At 47.6% G+C, this 19,068-nt stretch overlaps 1 protein-coding gene and 1 pseudogene across 1 annotated transcript in view; both read left to right on the top strand.

Annotated features, from left to right (window-relative positions):
• LOC146198720 (unconventional myosin-Ie-like) overlaps positions 1–19,068 on the top strand; it is a 317,845-nt gene that overhangs the window by 136,774 nt on the left and 162,003 nt on the right. The window lies entirely within an intron of this gene.
• The window catches only part of LOC146198722 (uncharacterized), a 67,371-nt pseudogene continuing 52,166 nt past the window's right edge, over positions 3,864–19,068 (top strand).

Below are 19,068 nucleotides of genomic sequence, written 5' to 3'. Positions count from 1 at the left end.
TAACCTTCGCTTCCCCTTTTCAGAGCGTATCACGGATGCAGCGGTGAGTCATTTGCACGTAACATGCTAGCGATTCTGACCGCCTTCTTCTATATTCTCTTGTTTCGTTCTTTTCGCGGCCTATAGAGCCTCGGTCGTTGACGCACTCTGGCCAGTGAACGCAAGGAGACGGCTACGTGCTCCAGGGGGAATAAAGGGTGGGGGACTCGAGAAGTGTTGCCACCTACATCCACGTTTCCGGCAAACTGTGCCGGCGTCAAGCACTCGCAAGGAAAGCCAGCAAGCAGGCGATCATGCCGCGGTGGCTGGAGAATGCCCGCTGACTTCGTATGCAAATTTTAAGAAGGGCAAATCTCGGCGGACCCACCGATGGCTTTTTGACGCCCGCACAGCGAGGCCGCTGTGGTTGCCTCCGGCTCATGGCATTGTTTGATGCGTTCGCCTTGTGTGACCTCCTCTTTTGTTATCGCATTTGTTCATTTTTATGGCCAGGAGAATCTGGCTTTTCTTTTCTACCTGATAGAAAGAGGCACATTGGATGAGTGCTTTGGAGTTCGTGTACTCGATTATCGCCCCCCCCCCCCCCCCCCCCCCCCACCTCTTGAATCAGGCAGCGGCTGCAAGCTGTTTCGACATCTGTAAAATATACTCAGCTTTTCCCGAGAATAATTCCACTGTAAGGCTGTTTTTTTAGCTGGTTCTTTTGTTCAAAACCTGATTGCAACTATAATTCTCCAACAGACGGTTTTATCCGCTCTCGATCTGGTTTACTTTGCTCACTGCCGTAATGTTTCTTTTCTTCTACAAATTATTTTAGTGGTCCCAGAAGAGACTACGTTTGGGATTATAGCGCTGTCGAAAGAAGCCTCCGAATTCAGATGTAAAGTTCGTGTTTCAGGATGCCGTCTTTATACTTGTGTTGTGAACGTAAATGCTTAACTCGACAGTGCGAAGCAACACGATGGAAGCAACAAAATCTACACTAGTCTCTTCTAGGGATATATCAGCCTGATTTTGTTACCTCGCTTGAATGTAAAACCTCTGCATTAAGGGCTCACATCATTCGGATTTTGCGCCGGCATTTTTCATTTCCTTGTTCCTTTCTTTTCTGTGACGTTGTGTTACGTTGGAGGAACAAAACTAAAGTCCACACCTTCGACGTGGTTTTCCTCATTTCGACGTTTTTCAAATTTTATCGGGGGGGGGGGGGGGTGTTTCTTTGATCCTTCCTTGTCGCATTAAAGGGTTCCCATTCGTACATAGAATGAGCCTATGTTCCCTCTCTTGTCAGCGTCTGACGGAGGGTGCGCAAAAACACGTGCACGTAATCCTTTTGCTTCGGAGGTTCCTCAAAGCAGCAGTGTGAAAGGAGAGGAGGTTAGCACAAGGAGAATGGGGAAAGCAAAGCAGGCGAATAAGGGAAAAAGGGAGCCGTACTCATGGAATTGCCAAATCTGGCCCCAAATCCCTGAGATGCTTTCCTTGTGCCGATGGCTCTGGCCGCTCTCTCCTACTGCACAGACGGCGACGATGCTGCGCTCCACTGAACGGCACAAATCTGTTCATCGATTGGCGCTCCCCACTTCTCGTGAGAAGGTTTTCCCGTTTCCATCCCTAGCTTCCCTTTCTTTGTCGTCTTCATTTTATTCTTTGCTATTAACGTTGTACTCTTCCTGGACTGATTTCTTTTACTTGTTCTTAGATCAGTAGTTCGTATTGTTCCCACTTCACTCTAATACGCACTTTCAACGCCTTTCCATCACTGTCCGCCCCGTGTCTCAAACTTAACAGGTGGGCTAAAGCCCGTTTAGGCTCCTTTCGTAACGCTATTTACTTTAATTCCCTCTCTCAACCCGTCGCACTCTTTTTGAACGATCAAATAAATCTCCATTTTTTCCTCTTTGGCAAGGTCACTTTGAAAAAGAAGCCCCAAAACTCCCCTCTAATAGAGCTAGCTTTGCTTGGTGCAAGTTTTCCCAGCGTTCCAAAGCTTTGTTTCGCGTTTGGTTTCGCCATAGCGTGCATGAATGTGCTCCTCCTAGAAACTTCAGTTCAGGAGAACTAAGCCCCTTGTTCAGGTGATGTCATCGCTGTGGTGAGAAAGAACACCTGCTTTCACGGAAAATACCATGTGGATAAAAAGAATCCTTCGATCCACATACTACACTTTCTCTTCATTCCAGAATCGATTATTCCTTGTGGCGCGCAAGTGTTAGCCACCGTCTCATTTGCTTCCAAATATCGGGAAACAATTCAAAGTGCTTGGTTTAGTACCTGGGGGATAATATCATTAGTTTCCAGTAAATAAATTGAAGAGCAGACTTGTTTGAGCAAAGAGTTTCTTGTTTTGTACGATGTTTAAGTTGACAACAAATCCTAGACGAGGACGTTTTGGACTGGCGAACCTTTTTGGTATTAAAGCTCCACTGCCAGGTAAATATACGAAAATTATCTCTGCCATTGCGTTCGTGATTGCTTTTTTGATGTTCGGAGAAGCCTTTTCGCACTGAACAAGTAAACAGAAAAGTAGTATTGGCTCGCGGGGCAACATGTAAGAAGCAACGGTGTAGTGGCCGCACCCGTCCAAGCCCAGCAAGAGGTCTCGCCGATGATTTCTGCTCGGGCAGGCGCGGTGTCAGATCACGGGGCTCAGATGTGACGCGAGAACGGAAATAGCCAATATTTGCGCGACAGCCTTGCTCCTCTCCCGTATATCTGATTTTGGGCACACGCATTAACGTTGGCACACAACATCCTCCCTTCCCGAGCCGCCTTCATCCTTGCTGCTTTGCCGAGACACACGCAAAGCGGTATTAGCGTGCTCAGTTCGGCGTGCGTTATGGGGCCCACCCTGGTTTCCTGTCGCGGTCGGTCATGCAAACAGAGCGTCGCTGTGTCCCTTTCTTTTTTCCCCCTCTCTTCCCCGCATTCGAGCGCGCAGTCCCTGTCGCATTCGATCACGAACCCTCAAACAGCCACGGGAGCGTTCACTTCAAGTCGGGGCGAACCGAGATAACCGCTTCTGTACCGCTTGGCCTGTCCACCCTCGACTCCAGCCCCGTCTATCTTCGGGAATGCGGGAAGAGATCTCGATAGGGACGATCGTGGTCGCTAGGTGGCGGGCAGTTTTTCAATGACTCCTGGCGTATAACATACCATCCCGCGTTCTGAAGATGCATTGAATTGCATCTAACTTTCTTGGGTCGCGAAGCTGTCGCACGCTACGCGATATTCCGATACTCTCCGAGCACCTCAGCCGACCTGCAACAGCTTCTGCCCAGTAACACCGTTTTTTCCGGCAATTGTTTTCTTCTTTCGAGGTCCTCTAATTTGGATGTCTTTTTGTTGCGGTCACAAGCACGTTTCCTTTAGTCGAACAACTTTAGTAAGTCCTAAATGCTCTAATGTTCTAGTCTTAAATCTGCTTCATTTACTTTAATGGTCCCTTTCAGTGGAAGTGGTGTAAGTGAAGTATCATGTGATCGCATTGTGCGCGATTGGTATGTAGTGTCACGTGATGCTGTGACGTGTGTGAATGGCAACGCCGAGAGGGGGAGCGTGGACTTGTTAAGAAGTCAGCGCGCAGATCGCTCGTGCGGGTCTCTTAATCTGTACGGCCCAGCATGCCGAATAAACATGTTGCTTAGTCGCTCTGCCTCTGCTTCGCTCGCCGCGGCTACAACATAATTGGCGACGAGGATGGGATCCCGCTGGACTACGTAAAACGCATCGCGGCGTTCGTGATCCCGCTGGACTACGTAAAACGCATCGCGGCGTTCGGGATCCGGCTGTACTGCGTGAAACTCCTCGCGGCGTGCGTGGAAGCACCGGCGTTCGTGGAGAGCGTTTGGGCGAAGCACAGGGATGGCAACGCTTGGAAGTTTCGACCAGTTCGTCGAGGACGGAGACGAGGATTTTGGGTCCTACGTGGAAAGGTTCGAGCACTTCCTGAAGGCCTCCCAGGTGAGCGACGACCTCAAGGTCTCGATGTTTATTACGGCAATAGGCAAGAGGGCTTACAAGACGCTGAAGACTTTGCTAGAGCCTAAAACGCCAGAGGACAAGACTTATGCGGAACTCGTAGAAGTGCTGGGAAGTCATTTCACCCCCAAATCCCATGGTCATCGCAGAACGATTCAAGTTTAATCGGTGGTACCAGCATCAGGGAGAGTCCATAGCAGCATATGCAGTGGAGTTGAGGCGTTTGGCAGCTTCATGCGAATTCGGGGAATTCCTCGATGAGGCTCTTCGAGACCGTTTTGTGGTGGGCCTCTGCGACAGCGCAACGCAAGCAGAGTTGCTGAAGAGAAGCAAGTTGACGTTTTCGGACGCCTGCGACGTTGCGAAAAGCATCGAGCTAGCGCGGAAGGAAAGTCGGGAATTTCAACCGACCGGGACGCAAGGTACAGTCGACGCCGTACGTCATAAGCCAGGCGGTGGGAAACGCCAGCAGCAGCGTTCAACCGGTGCAGGACTAGCAAGGGACCGAGTGTCTGAATCGCCGGTCTGTTTTCGGTGTGGCTCAGCGCACGAAGCATCGAACTGCAAATTTCGCAAGTATCGTTGTCGTGCATGCAAGCGTTACGGACACTTGGCGAAAATGTGCAAGTTCAAGTCTAGAGACGCGGCTAATTCGGTAGCTGTGGAGGACGCGGATTGCGACCAAGTGTTGTTGTACAATGTCTATTCTTGTGCAGAACGCCCAGGGCATTATGAAATCTGTCTCAAGGTAGCCAAGAAGGATGTTAACATGCAAATAGACGCGTGTGCGTCTGTTTCCATTGTGCCAGAAACGCTATACAGGAAATTGTGGCCCAGTCTACCTAAAGAGCCTTGCCACATAAAGCTGAGGACATACGGTGGGTCGCCGCTAAAGTCACAGGGAAGTTGACGGTTCCAGTCGAACATAATGGTCAGTGCAAGCAACTTCCGCTCATTGTCGTTAAAACCGACAACAATAGCGACATTGCGTTGCTAGGGCGTGACTGGCTGGAGGCTCTTAAGCTAGACTGGTCAAGTGTGCATGGCGTGAGTTTAGACAAAGTTGCGGCGCTACTTGAGAAGTACGCAAAGGTGTTCGAGCACACTCTGGGGCTGATCAAAGGTAGTCCAGTCAGGCTGGCTTTGAAGGAGGGGAGCAACCCCGTATTTTGCAAAGCGCGACAGGTGCCATTTTCTTTTAGGGAAACCGTGTCACTTGAATTGCAGTCTCTTGTGAACAGGGGAGTGTTAGTCCCTGTACAGAAAAGCGACTGGGCGACGCCCCTAGTTGTTGTGCCTAAGGCGAACAACAAAGTCAGAGTGTGTGGGGACTTCAAGGTTACATTGAATCCGTGCCTGCGAACTGACCATTATCCACTTCCCGTGATGGACGATTTGTTTGCAAAGTTGTAAGGATGCAAGTATTTCACAGTGCTTGATTTGTCGACAGCGTACCAACAGCTGGAACTGCATCCGGAGGCACAATCAATGGTGGTTGTCAATACACACCTGGGGCTTTTCAAGTACACGCGCTTGCCCTATGGCATCACAAGTGCACCTGCTATTTTCCAGTCTGTCATGGATGATGTGTTAAAAGGGCTTGAGCGGGTAAGCTGCTACTTGGATGATGTGCTTATCGCAGGTTCAACATTTGACGAATGTTTTCATCGAGTGGAAAGGGTGTTGGCACGTTTTCTAGAAAGAGGCATGCGATTGCAAAAGGAAAAGTGTAAATTCTTTCAGACATCTGTCTCTTACCTAGGCCACATTCTGGACGACAAGGGCGTTCGGCCATCAGATGAAAAGGTGAAAGCGATAAAAGAGGCACCAAGTCCAAAAGATGCGGCACAGTTGCGAGCTTACCTGGGCTTGATTAACTTCTACGGGAAGTTTGTACCGAACATGTCAGCTAAGCTTAAGCCTCTGTATAATGCTCTAAAAAAAGAAAAGGGATTTCAGTGGTCACAGGAAGCTGAGCAAGCGTTTCAAGAAAGTAAGAGCTGGTTGACACAAAGCAATGTGCTGACATACTACGACCAGAAAAAGCCTATAGGACTAGTGTGCGACGCTTCGGCTTACGGCGTAGGAGCCATTCTTTTTCATAAGATTGGAAGCGACGAAAGGTCAATTGCCTATGCTTCCAGAACGTTAAGTAAGGCAGAGCAGGGGTATGCTCACATCGAAAAAGAAGCCTTGGCTGTTGTTTTTGGGCTGAAAAAGTTCCACAAATATCTGTTCGGGCATCGCTTTGAGATTTACTCCGACCATCAGCCATTGGTAGGCTTGCTCGCTCATGGTAAGCCCGTACCAGTGATGACAGCAGCCCGCATGTAGCGCTGGGCTTTACTGCTTGCAGCGTACGATTATCGTTGGGTTTACCGCAAAGGTCGAGAGGTTGGAAATGCTGACGGTTTTTCAAGGTTACCACTTGCAAATCGCAATGATGTCTCGGATTATGCACATTTCTTTTCAGTTGTTGATGAAGTGCCATTGTCTGCTGTTGAAATTCAGAAGTGCACTCGAACTGAGAGTATTGTCGAAAGTACTGTGTTATACTATGAGTGGTTGGCCGCCGCATGTTAAAGATGATGAGTTAATGCCTTATTTAATTCGTCGACATGAGCTATCTGTAGATCAGCAGTGTGTTACATGGGGAAATCGAGTGATTATACCTCGTGGGTTGCGCAAACAGGTGTTGCATCTTTTGCACGAAGGACACCCCGGGATGACGCGCATGAAAATGCTCGCCCGTAGCTTTGTGTGGTGGCCTCAGCTCACGGAGGACATTGAGCAGATTGTGAAAAGCTGTGACACGTGTCAGTTAACACAAAATGCTCCGCCACGTATTCCACTGATAACTTGGGGTTGGCCAACTCGCAGATGGCAAAGAATCCATCTGGACTTTGCTTTTACCGATAACCAGTGGCTCCTAGTCCTAGTGGATGTGCATTCCAAGTGGACAGAAGTGTTCGTCATGCCATCCACCTCTACCGAGAAGACCATTGAAAAGCTGCGGAGTGTCTTTGCGTCCTACGGCCTGCCAGAAGAAGTAGTTACGGACAATGGTCCACAGTTCTGTGCCAAGAATTTCGCAGACTTTCTCCGCAGGAATGTGGTGCGGCATACCAGGACGCCACCGTACCACCCCGCATCAAATGGAAGCGCAGAGCGGTACGTACAGACCATTAAGCGGGACCTTTTGCGACAGGTTCTCGACGAGAGAAGAACAGGGATCAAGAAAACCTTGCAACATCGGGTTGACCAATTTCTGTTCACGTACCGAAACACACCAACCGCAACCACGGGGCTGACACCCGCGGAATTGTTTCTGTCATGGAAGCCGCGCACACGCCTGACCTTTCTCCAACCGAACTTGGAAAAACGTATGGACGACAGGTTCTACCAGACGAAAGAGAAGGCTAACGAGAGAGGGCGGTCATGGAGATCATTTGAGGAAGGCGACCATGTGCTCGTCCAAGGACTACGTCCTGGGGAATCGAAGTGGTTGCGAGGCGTTATAGAACAGCGGTGCAGTGCATCCACCTACAATGTTAGAATAGGGCAGGAACAGAGGTTTGTGCATGCTGACAACCTACGTCCGTGTTCGTTTCAAAGTGTGGAATCCGGGCCAACTGTGTATCCTTCTGTGCCTAGTTCAATGCCTGATTCTGTACCGGAAGAGTCGTCTACTAAGACCCCTTCCTTAGATACGTCTGAGCCACAGGATTCCTCAGCACCACAGCCTGCCCAAGCATCTACGTTGCGGGGACAGAACGCCAGTTCGCCTGCAAGGTCCACGCTGCCTGCACCACCGCTCCGGGAGCATGCGCCACCTCCGGACACGCCACCTCTTCGGCGCAGTGCTCGTTCTCGGAAGCCTCCTGATCGTTATACCCCATAGAGCTGGTGTAAAACAGTTAGGGGAAAAGGGAATGAAGTATCATGTGATCGCATTGTGCGCGATTGGTATGTAGTGTCACGTGATGCTGTGACGTGCGTGAATGGCAACGCCGAGAGGGAGAGCGTGGACTTGTTAAGAAGTCAGCGCGCAGATCGCTCGTGCGGGTCTCTTAATCTGTACGGCCCAGCATGCCGAATAAACATGTTGCTTAGTCGCTCTGCCTCTGCTTCGCTCGCCGCGGCTACAACAGTAAGCAATTACATGCGACGCTGAAATAAATACAGTAACTTTTATTTTATCCGGCTGGGTACTAACTCGCCCCTCCTGTTTCTCCACTTTTTCGTCATCTCTACAAGTCATTCGTCACCAATAAAGTGCTTATTCGCTCAAAAGGCCGAAAGACTGCTTGGTTGTCGTGGTGAAACCGCACTGCGGGACAACAGTGCTTTTACCGCTATAAAATCGTCTTCCGCCCTGCCTTAGTGGCTCCATGCTCTTGACTCCTGATCCAAGGACGCGGGATGGATTCTGGCCGCGTAGGCCACTTTTCGATGGAGGCGAAAAGTAAGGCGCCCGTGTGTTGTGCGATGTCGGTGCACGTTAAAGAAATTCGGGTGGTCGAAATTTCCGGAACCCTCCACAACGGCGGCCTTCACAGCCTGAGTCACTTCGGAACGCGAAGCCCATAACCATATCAAGTGTGTGTGTGTGTGTGTGTGTGTGTGTGTGTGTGTGTGTGTGTGTGTGTGTGTGTGTGTGTGTGTGTGTGTGTGTGTGTGTGTGTGTGTGTGTGTGTGTGTGTGTGTGTGTGTGTGTGTGTGTGTGTGTGTGTGTGTGTGTGTGTGTGTGTGTGTGTGTGTGTGTGTGTGTGTGTGTGTGTGTGTGTGTGTGTGTGTGTGTGTGTGTGTGTGTGTGTGTGTGTGTGTGTGTGTGTGTGTCTCTCTCTCTCTCTCTCTCTCTCTCTCTCTCTCTCTCTCTCTCTCTCTCATTCACGCACTCATTCGTTCAGAGGTTGACGGTGAAATTAAATTCAAAGCCGTAGTGGTACGGAAATCAGAACAACTAATGCTACTAATACTACTAATACTAACGCAGATTTGGTGCATCACATGTTATGAGATAATGTGCATTTCATTGCTCAGTTATTCGTTTCTTAAAAAGATCCATCGAAGTAGTAAGCAAAACATTGCTTCAGCGCAACGTTTACCAGTTATACTGTCTAAATATTGCTGCAAATCTGTCGTGGTGCACACATTTTACGAAACTGCATGCGAGCAATAACAGTACAACGTTCGTTCTACAAAACGCAGCCGATCTATCGTGCCAGATAGCATGAGCTCTTCGGACGAGTACTGGAGCCCTAGAAACGCGGCTTTGTTTGCGATTCTGAGCCGACTGCACCGTTGCGAACTGTCTCATCGGAAGACCACCCGTCGTGTTCGGTTTCTGCTTGGCACCTTTCAGGCGCTCTCGCCCGCGACTCGAAAGCTTGGCAGCTTGATACTTTTTTCGGTGCGTCACAGCAGCTTTTTCTGGTGTTCCCACCTCCCCCGTACGCAGCGCATTAGACCAATTGAAGTTATCGGATCGATCACTCACGGAAAGTTGGCGTTCCTTGTTGCCCTGCAACGTCCTGCATAAAATCTTTCATTCCAAAAATATTGTTGGAGTGGAACAACCTACCACCACGTATTCTAGCAGCAAATGACGCAGATGAGTTTAAGAAAAAAAATATCATTATATTATGGTCTACCATAGCCTCATTCGATTCAATTCGTTTTGAACATTGTGCATTTAGCTCTCTTCTTTTTTTTTGTGTGTATTTGTTTCATTTAATGCATTCTGCCTTCCCACCCAGTTGCTTACTCAATGTTTCTCCGATGGGTCCGATATGCTTGTGTCCACCTGTTATTTTTTTAGTCTGTGTGAATTTATTCGTCTTGTTTTTATTATTCTTAATTACTGTATTGTATCGTTCTTCGAAATATTTCTTTTCTTGCAGGCAGCTTTTTTTTTCTCGCATCATTGTTATCAATATTTTGGGGCATGTGTATATGCATGCGTTGCCTTCTTCTTCACCAGTTTGATTTTATATTTTGTACCACTCTCTTCTATGATGCTCTGGGGGCCACGAGGGTATCAGAAATAAATAAATGAGTGAACCAATAAATAAAAATTAGAGCCAGCTTTTATATGCATTGCTCGTGGCCATGCGACCGAACCGCTGATTTACACACGCAGTACGCATAAGCCACTGCGCAAAATACAGTTCGAATAGCGTTTATAGCAGGTTCTCATCTGTTTCTCAAACATTAAGTACGAATCTGCAGGCCATCGCGAAGCCGCTTTGCGACCAGACCGGTGGTGTCCGACCCTTCTAAAGGGAGGTTGTGCAACTTAGTGTGTTCCCTTGTCAATCTGTCTGTGCGATCTGCTCTCTCTTTCTGGCCGGAAGAGTCGCAGCAAAGAACGGCGGAGTGCTCGTCGACGTGTCCACTGTTTCGGGCGAATGTAATTAGAGCCCCTGCACGAAGGAGGCTGTGGTTATGACGCTTCCGGTCCGGAACATCGTCTTCCTTTTTTTATTTTTACACTTCCGGTGGCACTGATGGCAATCAATTTCTTCCCTTTCTTGCGCGGGGGGGGGGGGGGGGGGGGGGGGTGAATAGCGCTCTCCTTTCCGCTCGTCGATATCTGATACTAGCTGCTTCCCGCCGGCCTGCGAATTTGGCAAAACCTTAAATAGAATCTAGTGTTAGGCTGCTTAAGCATCGTTTTATACTACAAGTATATAGACACTGCCTTGCTTCAAACTCTTGAAGAAAAGTCGGTCGTCTATGGCACACGTGGCGCATTTCCTCAAAACCATCTGAACGCACCGCTTCCACTTCTGTCGAGGTGAAAAATTAAGCGCCAGTTCAATATAACGTCCCTGGTCCGCAGTCTTTTTATGGCCACTTGCATGCACAGGAGTAACTAAATAAAGCCTGAAAAAAGTCACACAACGAGAAAGAAAGTTCCACTGGTAGCGGTGAGGAAATTTTAACCGCCTGGCCCTCAAGCGCTGTTCGCTCGCGCCTTTAATTTAAAGGGAGGGCTATAATGAAAAGGACTCTCATACGCGCGAAGAAACGACTTACTCCATTGTTTCAGATCGCTAACTTTCACTCCATTCTTATCTCCCTGGAAAAACGTGCTATGCAGTAAAATTTAGACTGCTTGTCGTATACTTTTTCTTCGCTTTCTAAGCTCCTCTTTAACGGCAGGTAGCTTTTCGTGCAAGCTGGCGTAGGAGCTCGTACCGAACCAAATGATCCCAGTCACTTAGTTTATGACACAACAGCTGAGTGGGCTATTTTTTCCGAACTCAAGCATCTATATTAGAATGAAGGCCGCCCATGCTGAAGCGCACAGATACCGCCTCTAGTCATTAAGTAAAATCAATGGCCTCCAACATCGCTTAGCGTGTTACTCCGTTGCGATGATTATCCATCGCCGCACATCGCTTTCTCATCAGACGCGACGCATAACGACCCTAAATGGTATTGGCGCAGCACATATTCACCGGTGACCTCGTTCTTGAAATGTCGCGCTTCTTCTTCGTCGGAAAAAAAAAAAAAAACAGACTGAGCAAAGATTAGCAATAAATGGCTGAGAACAAACGAGCTCATACCAAGGTAGAATGAAAAGAAAACAGTGGCTTGGATCCAGGAAGAAGCTGTCAGTCTCCGGCTTCGGTTGTCGGCCGTGGTTCGCGCACACAACCCAGACGGCGTTCACCGCCTCTGCCGCATTCTCCTTCCGCACCTCCACCAACTTTGTTTTTTTTTTCTCTCTCTCTCTCGCTCTTTGTTTCGCTTTGTGAGGTTCTTTGTGGCTCGCAAGTTTGCCCGGTGCGCCAAACATCGTGGCAAGGTGTTGCGAATATCGATCCGCGCGTCTGTTTTCGCATCTTGGCCAGCGTGCAACGTTCTCTCGCTGCTGCTTTCTTCGCTTGCGCCACAGCCAGCGCGAGAACTGTTGCTTGCCTTCTTGGAACTGCTCTTTTTTCGCCTCTGTATTTTTATCACCAGCCTCTTTCGTTGACTGAATTCTCCACCAGTGCGCCACCATCCCCGTCACCTGTCCGCTGCTGTCTGCCCTGCTTTTATTGACGTTGTGGTTTTTCCTCCTCGCTTGAATTTTGTGGGTTGTGCTTGATATATATATATATATATATATATATATAATTTTTTTTTCATTTATTTCCTCTGTGCATAGCGTGCGTGGAACATGCATGGAATGCAAGAGCGGCGCCCTCTGCTGACATCGGCGGACTTTCGCTAGCTTCTCTCCTTGAGCGACGTTCATCACAGGTGCACGTATGCTCTCGCTTCCCCTGTAGCTCGTGCGGCGACTGTCGCTGGCGCGATGGGAAGTTGCAGCCTTGTTGAGGCGGCAGTCGCCGCTAATAGATGGTTCTTTCGTGCTGCTTTATTTCTTTGTCGCCTAGGGCTGTCACAGAAAGGGACTACGGGGTTGAGACCGTCATTTTGCACCACTAGTCAAAAGCCCCGAATGTGAAGTGATCCATCGTTTCGAAGAATTTCACTTCACCTTCAGTGGACTTTTTAGCGGAAAGTGTTTTTGTGCAGCAGGATGATAAGACTCGAAGAACGTCACTGACGCCATTTGCTAGTGCACGTTACCTGACAAGAAGTCTGGTGTGTTGCTTTTTAATTTAAGGGCGTCATGGGTCAGCATAAGAATACGTCTATTCTGCGCTCAGAGCGCAGCTGATAACAAGGAACATTATGGCTGTAAATGGCTCCGTGGCCAACTTTTAAACTTATCTCTTTTCACGTTTCGTCAGGTTTTATCTGCGCCTTCAACGCAGTTAGACCAGTTGTCAAGCCGATCACGAATACTGATGCGAGAAAGGTGCAGTCACAGTTTGCTTTTACCAGCAATGATTACTTTGGTCATTCCAAACTAATGAATGCATTTATTCCAAGCCGACGCTTCACATAGGCGGCAGGATTTATTGAGAGGTTAGAGGTAGGCGGAATAGCGGGTGAGCAGGGTTTGCGGAAGATGTAGGCTGGTGGTGAGATATAAGTCGAGGGTGGCGGTGGGTGGCTGACGGGAAACTGACCTTCCCACTGCGCTCTTTGAAATTTCTCCATCACTTTTTCGTTCCTCCTCTTTATGCCGAAGACGTTGTGAAGGGGAGGGAGTAGGCGCTGCTTCTGAAATGTACTGTTGGGAGGAGGATTCTGGATTGCGCTTTTGGGGGACGGTCGAGAGCCTGGTGTGCGGTCGTGGACCAAAGGAGCTGCTGAGTGAGTGGCCGTCTCTCTAATTGTGGGTGATGCTTCAGGGGCGGAAGCTTCACTCACTGCTGCTGCTGCTGCTCGACACAGACAACGTCGGAAGTCTCGCCAATTGCCTTTGTTATTGCAATCGCAGTAAAAAGGCGACAACGTTATTCTTAAGCAAGTCGACCCGGGCCCTGTCAAGCCTAGACGATGGGAGCGCTGTAAAAAGTAACAATAATAGCGCTGCTATTCTTGAGCTAGTCAACCTGGAACTGTTATCTCCAGATGATAGAAGCGCTGGAGAAAAAAATGCTGTGACCTTCAGAGGTCACGAAGTTTCTTATTTTGTTTTTTGTTTCACTAAATCGTGCATGTGCAAGGACCTGTTAAATTCGTGGCTTAAATTTATATCCCCAATCGATTTTAATCCGTTTTCTTGTATCTTAAGACACTTAACCTGCGCTTACAAATTTCATGCACACATCGGATCAGAATATACCGATTTGAACTATAGGCTCTTTCAGCGCGAAAATTAGCTTCTGCCGCAAGTAATCATGCAAAGTACCTTCTGTCTGTGGCAGTCGTTACATCCACGATGTTCTCAGAAATGCTTTGGTAAATGCAATTTACGTAATAGGGAGTTGGCACCTACGTCACAGAGGCGGGTATTTTGTGGTGCATGAAGCAAGGCGAAAACCTGCAGGCATATCTAGTCGATTTAGCGTTATCTCTTTTGGCTTGCACTGATGAAGCTGTGCTATCGGCATGTGGAGCCCGTGACTGACCTGAATACCTTCTATAGCGCTTCAAGTCGACGGTTTTTTGAACGCTATTGAAGACCAGAATGACACCTCGTACTGTTCCGAATACGTACATCAGGTATGGCAGTATTTATCTTTTGGTTTATTAAGGCGAAAGCCTTTATGCCTCATCATTGTCGTCAGCGAAAGTGCCACGCTTTTGCGGCGGCTCTGATTGGTCGAGACGAGATGACGTCATGGAGGTCTCGACCAATCACAGAGCACCACCACAGAATGCGCGAATGCGTGCCTTATATAGCCATGTGCCAATCAATGATCAATTGATAATAACTACTAAAAATTAATAATTCACAATCACTAATTACTAATTAATTACTAATTCATCACTAACTGGTTAATAATTATTAATTAGAGGTGCTTGCGTAATTAATTCATTATTTACTCATTAATGCCGCGCACCCGGTAAAATCAACCACGCAACAGTTAACGTAGAACAACTGCCAAGATACAAAGAGCGCGATCTCGTCGCTGCCAAGCAGAATTCACTGAATAAATGCGCTCGCAGAATGTGAAAGAGTAGTCGCCCGCTTTAGTCGTAGCAGCATTCACCGCTACATGCGCAACAGTCGCGTAGCAGAATGCAGCACTCAGGCTTTCGCCTTTAATCACTTTAGTCGCCAGAGTGTCCTCGAAGTTTAGAACATTCTACCTGTACGCCATTTTCTTCTTAACTCTGCGTGCCACGTCTTTTTTAAGCCTTGAATGGAATGCGCATCTTCGTGTCTAGCTTCTTTTTTTACATCGCAATGATAACAAGAACTACGAAGTGTCGCTGAGCCCTAGTTTACAAATCACTTGCGGTACGGCAGTGTTCGGGTATGCAATACGTTTAATTAGAGCATTTTTCAGCGCGCTCACTTTCTTTTGTCCCGGCAGAGGCTCAGCACCGTGCGACACCGCGAACCATTCATTAAGCTAAGCGAAATTCCTTTTCGTCATCAGTCTTGGCTGTGAACGTGTGGTTGTGCTTATTTATACGGCTTCGCGGCCAAACACACGCGGCACGGAAGCCACGCAAATGGGCTGCACGAGTTTAACTCGCGGCGCCGCCTCCAGTTTTCTTCTTCTCCTGTGCCGTCGCGTATGGCTTCGGCACGTCTGCGTGAAAGTCGCCGTCTGGTGCAACCCAACACCGCTGGAGTGCCGCTGCGCAATTCACGAATGCTTAAAGGAGCTTCTGAAGCCTTTTCAGATATGATCGCTTTATAAGTTTTCTTAAACCCCGCTTCCTTTTATAAAGCGGTATTTCGTTATATAGAGTATTGAATTGCTTCCAGTTAACAAAAAAAAAAATCAGAACCAAAATGAATATCGAGATTGATGACCAAAGGCATCGCTATGTGCGGCGTAATCATGACGTAGCGCAGAGCGGCTGCAAACGATCGGCAATGTTTGTAATAAGTTCAATTTCGGGGTCGCTCGTAGATAGGTGATATTAATGTCGTTTAAGGAACTAAACGGCTCAAGGTTTCGCACTGTCTCTTTAATATATAGTACTAAATGAGATAGCCATGGATAAAATGCTTGTTCGAGACTGTAAGTGTACAGTAATCCAGGGGTCTCTCTTTAAAACGTATTTCCGCTAACCTACCGGTCAAGGCTTCCCTGGAAGCCACTGCTACTGGCCTAGCGCTGTGGTATAGGTAGTTCTTTTTTATGGAAATTTATAGTTCTCCCTTTGTATCATATCTAAGGGAAGGTGCTACATGTCTCCTGAACGCGTCTTCATTGCAGTTAATCATTCCTATTCCTATGCCCACATTTTTGGCCAGAAAGCACGAGAGATTTATATTCATATAGACTCACCCGCGGTGTCTCAGTGGTTGGGAGGCTCGGCTACTAAGCCGGAGGACCGGAGTTCAGACCTTATTGCAGCTGCCCAGTTTCGACGGCGTCTAAATAGAAAATGCGGTCGCTTACTGTGTGACGTCAGCAGACGTAAAGCAAGGCGGTCAAAACTGATTGACCCCACTAAGCTTGTACCTCCTTTTCTCGGCATCGACTGCGCGTTTTGCGGCTCAGGTGATTTTAAGTCTCGATTATTTAGCGTCACGTCGGTTCTTTCGCAGGCACGCTAGAATATGGGAAAATATGTAGTCAGCAAAATGGTGTAGAGAATGAAGTCTTTCGTAGCCCACGTGTCCATTCGGGCTTGCAAACCCCACAAGTGGCAAGGTCAATAACTATTCATATAGCAGATATCAGTTTTTGAAGTAACATACAAAAGATATCGCGCCTTTTCTGACATGACAGCAACCTGGAATTGTTGTTGTTGTTGTTGTTGTTGTTGTTGTTGTTGTTGTTGTTGTTGTTGTTGTTGTTGTTGTTGTTGTTGTTGTTGTTGTTGTTGTTGTTGTTGTTGTTGTTGTTGTTGTTGTTGTTGTTGTTGTTGTTGTTGTTGTTGTTGTTGTTGTTGTTGTTGTTGTTGTTGTTGTTGTTGTTGTTGTTGTTGTTGTTGTTGTTGTTGTTGTTGTTGTTGTTGTTGTTGTTGTTGTTGTTGTTGTTGTTGTTGTTGTTGTTGTTGTTGTTGTTGTTGTTGTTGTTGTTGTTGTTGTTGTTGTTGTTGTTGTTGTTGTTGTTGTTGTTGTTGTTGTTGTTGTTGTTGTTGTTGTTGTTGTTGTTGTTGTTGTTGTTGTTGTTGTTGTTGTTGTTGTTGTTGTTGTTGTTGTTGTTGTTGTTGTTGTTGTTGTTGTTGTTTTGACAGTTTCACTTCCGCTAGATGACCAATAATCTGCCTATACTTCCTGGTCACTTATGTGGCAGTTTCGATACGGTTAATGGGAGAAATGTAGTCATTCCAGCTCCTCAGCACTGAAGTTCCCGACCTGCTGCACCGCCCTCTATCAAGGGGCACAGAAAGCTGAACCTGTGCGGAGCGCATGAATTCTCGTTGTTCATCAATATTTCACGCTTCTGTGTTTTAAGTAACAATTTTCCATCCCTCCAAAGCTGCAGAGCCAGCCAGGAGTTCTCGCCTGGTTAATCTGCATACACCTTCTTTCACTATGCTCTTTTAGAGAAGGGTGCCGACGTTGTTCGCACCGACATCAGGTACAGTGTATTTCGCGCTCCTTTGTGAATTTCTACGTAAGGACCCAACGCCGGGAAAAACCATGAAGGTCAGCGTAGAGGCGGGCTACAATTTATTTCGATCATGTGGATTTTTCGAACCTGTTTCTCAGTAAACGAGAGCCTTTTCTCTTTGCCTCGGTAGAAATTAGGTCTCCTGTTTCGGTGATCGAAACGACGTTATGCGCAGTGTGGCTGCATGTTATTTGTCGTGGCACTTTTTCTGCTAACGTTTGCTTAGTTACAATTGGCTTTTCTGTGCCTGCGTTCTTAATATTCTCCGCTGTGGTTAGCTTGTCTACTCCGCACATCAGTAAGGAAGTCTTATCGCCACCCAATCGCACCCTAGACATAGTTATAATGCCATGTTTGTCTATTACTGCGTATTTCATAATTTCCTTAACGAAACCGAAACATATTGTCGACAGCCCCAGTGCTGAGGCATTTATTGCAAATTTGAAGGCAATGTCCACGTTATGTCCTCGCACTCCTGTGTCTGATTTCCTTTGCTTCAGTTCGTGCCCTGATGGGATTATAATGCTTATAGTGTGGTGTAACTTTTATTGTATAATTTTTGTGCTCACTCCTGCTTGGAGTCAGGTGACTCTGCAGTATTGTAAATAAATAAATAAATATGTCTTCTTCCAGAGCATATTCCCTGCCTGCCACGATAATGTCGTCTGCTTGTTTGAACGCTTCCTCAGCCATTTCCACTGCACTTTTAAAGTCGCTTACTTTGCATACTTTGGTCGCTGCTTAAGGTCAGAAAACAAAATTGCATGCCTCAATTCGGATTGGCAATAATGAACCAGAATAAGAGCAATCCAATGTGTGGTCCCTTGCCTCCAGCACTTTATGAACTGCACAGATAACTGCGATCCCTAATTCTTGCCCACCAGTACACAGGACAGCGAGCAGTGCGAGGTGAACGGACATTTCCGGGCGCGCGTGGGCACCTATTCGAGTCGACGAGCGCTTCATACGTAGTTCGCACGATGGCTACGGCGATGGCGCACTTTCATTATCATCCCCTCTACACACCTCACCCGGCCAGAAACAAAGCGCATTGTACGCTCGCGAGGAAAGAGGGAATGCGCGTGAGCGGTTTGCCGGACTTTTGGCGCGCACGTCAGTCGCGCCACTTGTCACAAAAGCGGACGTCGCGTTCGTACGCAAATTTTTACCGCGTGCGGTATATATTAACAGCAGCCGGACGTTGTTTGTCGCCGAGAGCAGCGGACGGGGTCTTCAGCGGTTGTCGGGCGGCAAGATCGGGCTCTCTGACTCCAGGCAATTTCGCGCTTCACCAACCGGTGGTCGCTCTATATGAACTTGCTTATTGCTCTGCTTGTTATCTTTGTCGCCCCTGTGCAGGTCCGTAGTGTGTCTAATGTAGAACTTTCTCCGCTAACTTTTCCCTTGACCATTCTGCTTTATTCGAACGTGTAACAGGCCGCCGAATAGAGACCGAACTCTCTCAAAGGCATTTATTAGGTACCATGCGTAAGGGTTATGCACGAAATGCATCGATCGAATCTCTAAGCTTCTTTCTCGGCGAGCTTTTATCTCTAATTCATCCAAGATGCTATAATGCTTCTACACGTGCGCTTCTTCAACCTGATATATCGCGGCGAGCTGAGTTTTTTCACTGCACTTAAAGGGAAACTGCACCGGTTTTAAATTTCGGTGAACATCGAATGGTTGAATGATTGTTACTTACAGTTTAAGTATGCGATATATCTTGGTGCTAGCTTTCAAACAAGGGTGCAATCAGCGATTAAAACCACGACGGCTATCAGGCTTCCCCGCACAATACAGCGACGGGTGGGAGCAAATCATGACGTCATTGACGGTACCAGTACATTTTAACGGCTAGAGAAACGCTTTGTTTGAAGAACCAAAACAATGCTACTGAAAGCAAAGCCCTAGAAACATTCTCTCGGCGTCGCAGTCTTTCAGGGCTTTGAGGAAAAGCTCGAGATTTAATCGGAGATTACGT

The sequence above is a fragment of the Amblyomma maculatum genome, chromosome 2 (genome assembly GCF_055883805.1).
Source record: "Amblyomma maculatum isolate TAMU_Amacu chromosome 2, ASM5588380v1, whole genome shotgun sequence".
Classification (NCBI taxonomy): Eukaryota; Metazoa; Arthropoda; class Arachnida; order Ixodida; family Ixodidae; genus Amblyomma; species Amblyomma maculatum.
This window is presented reverse-complemented; position numbering and strand designations above follow the sequence as displayed.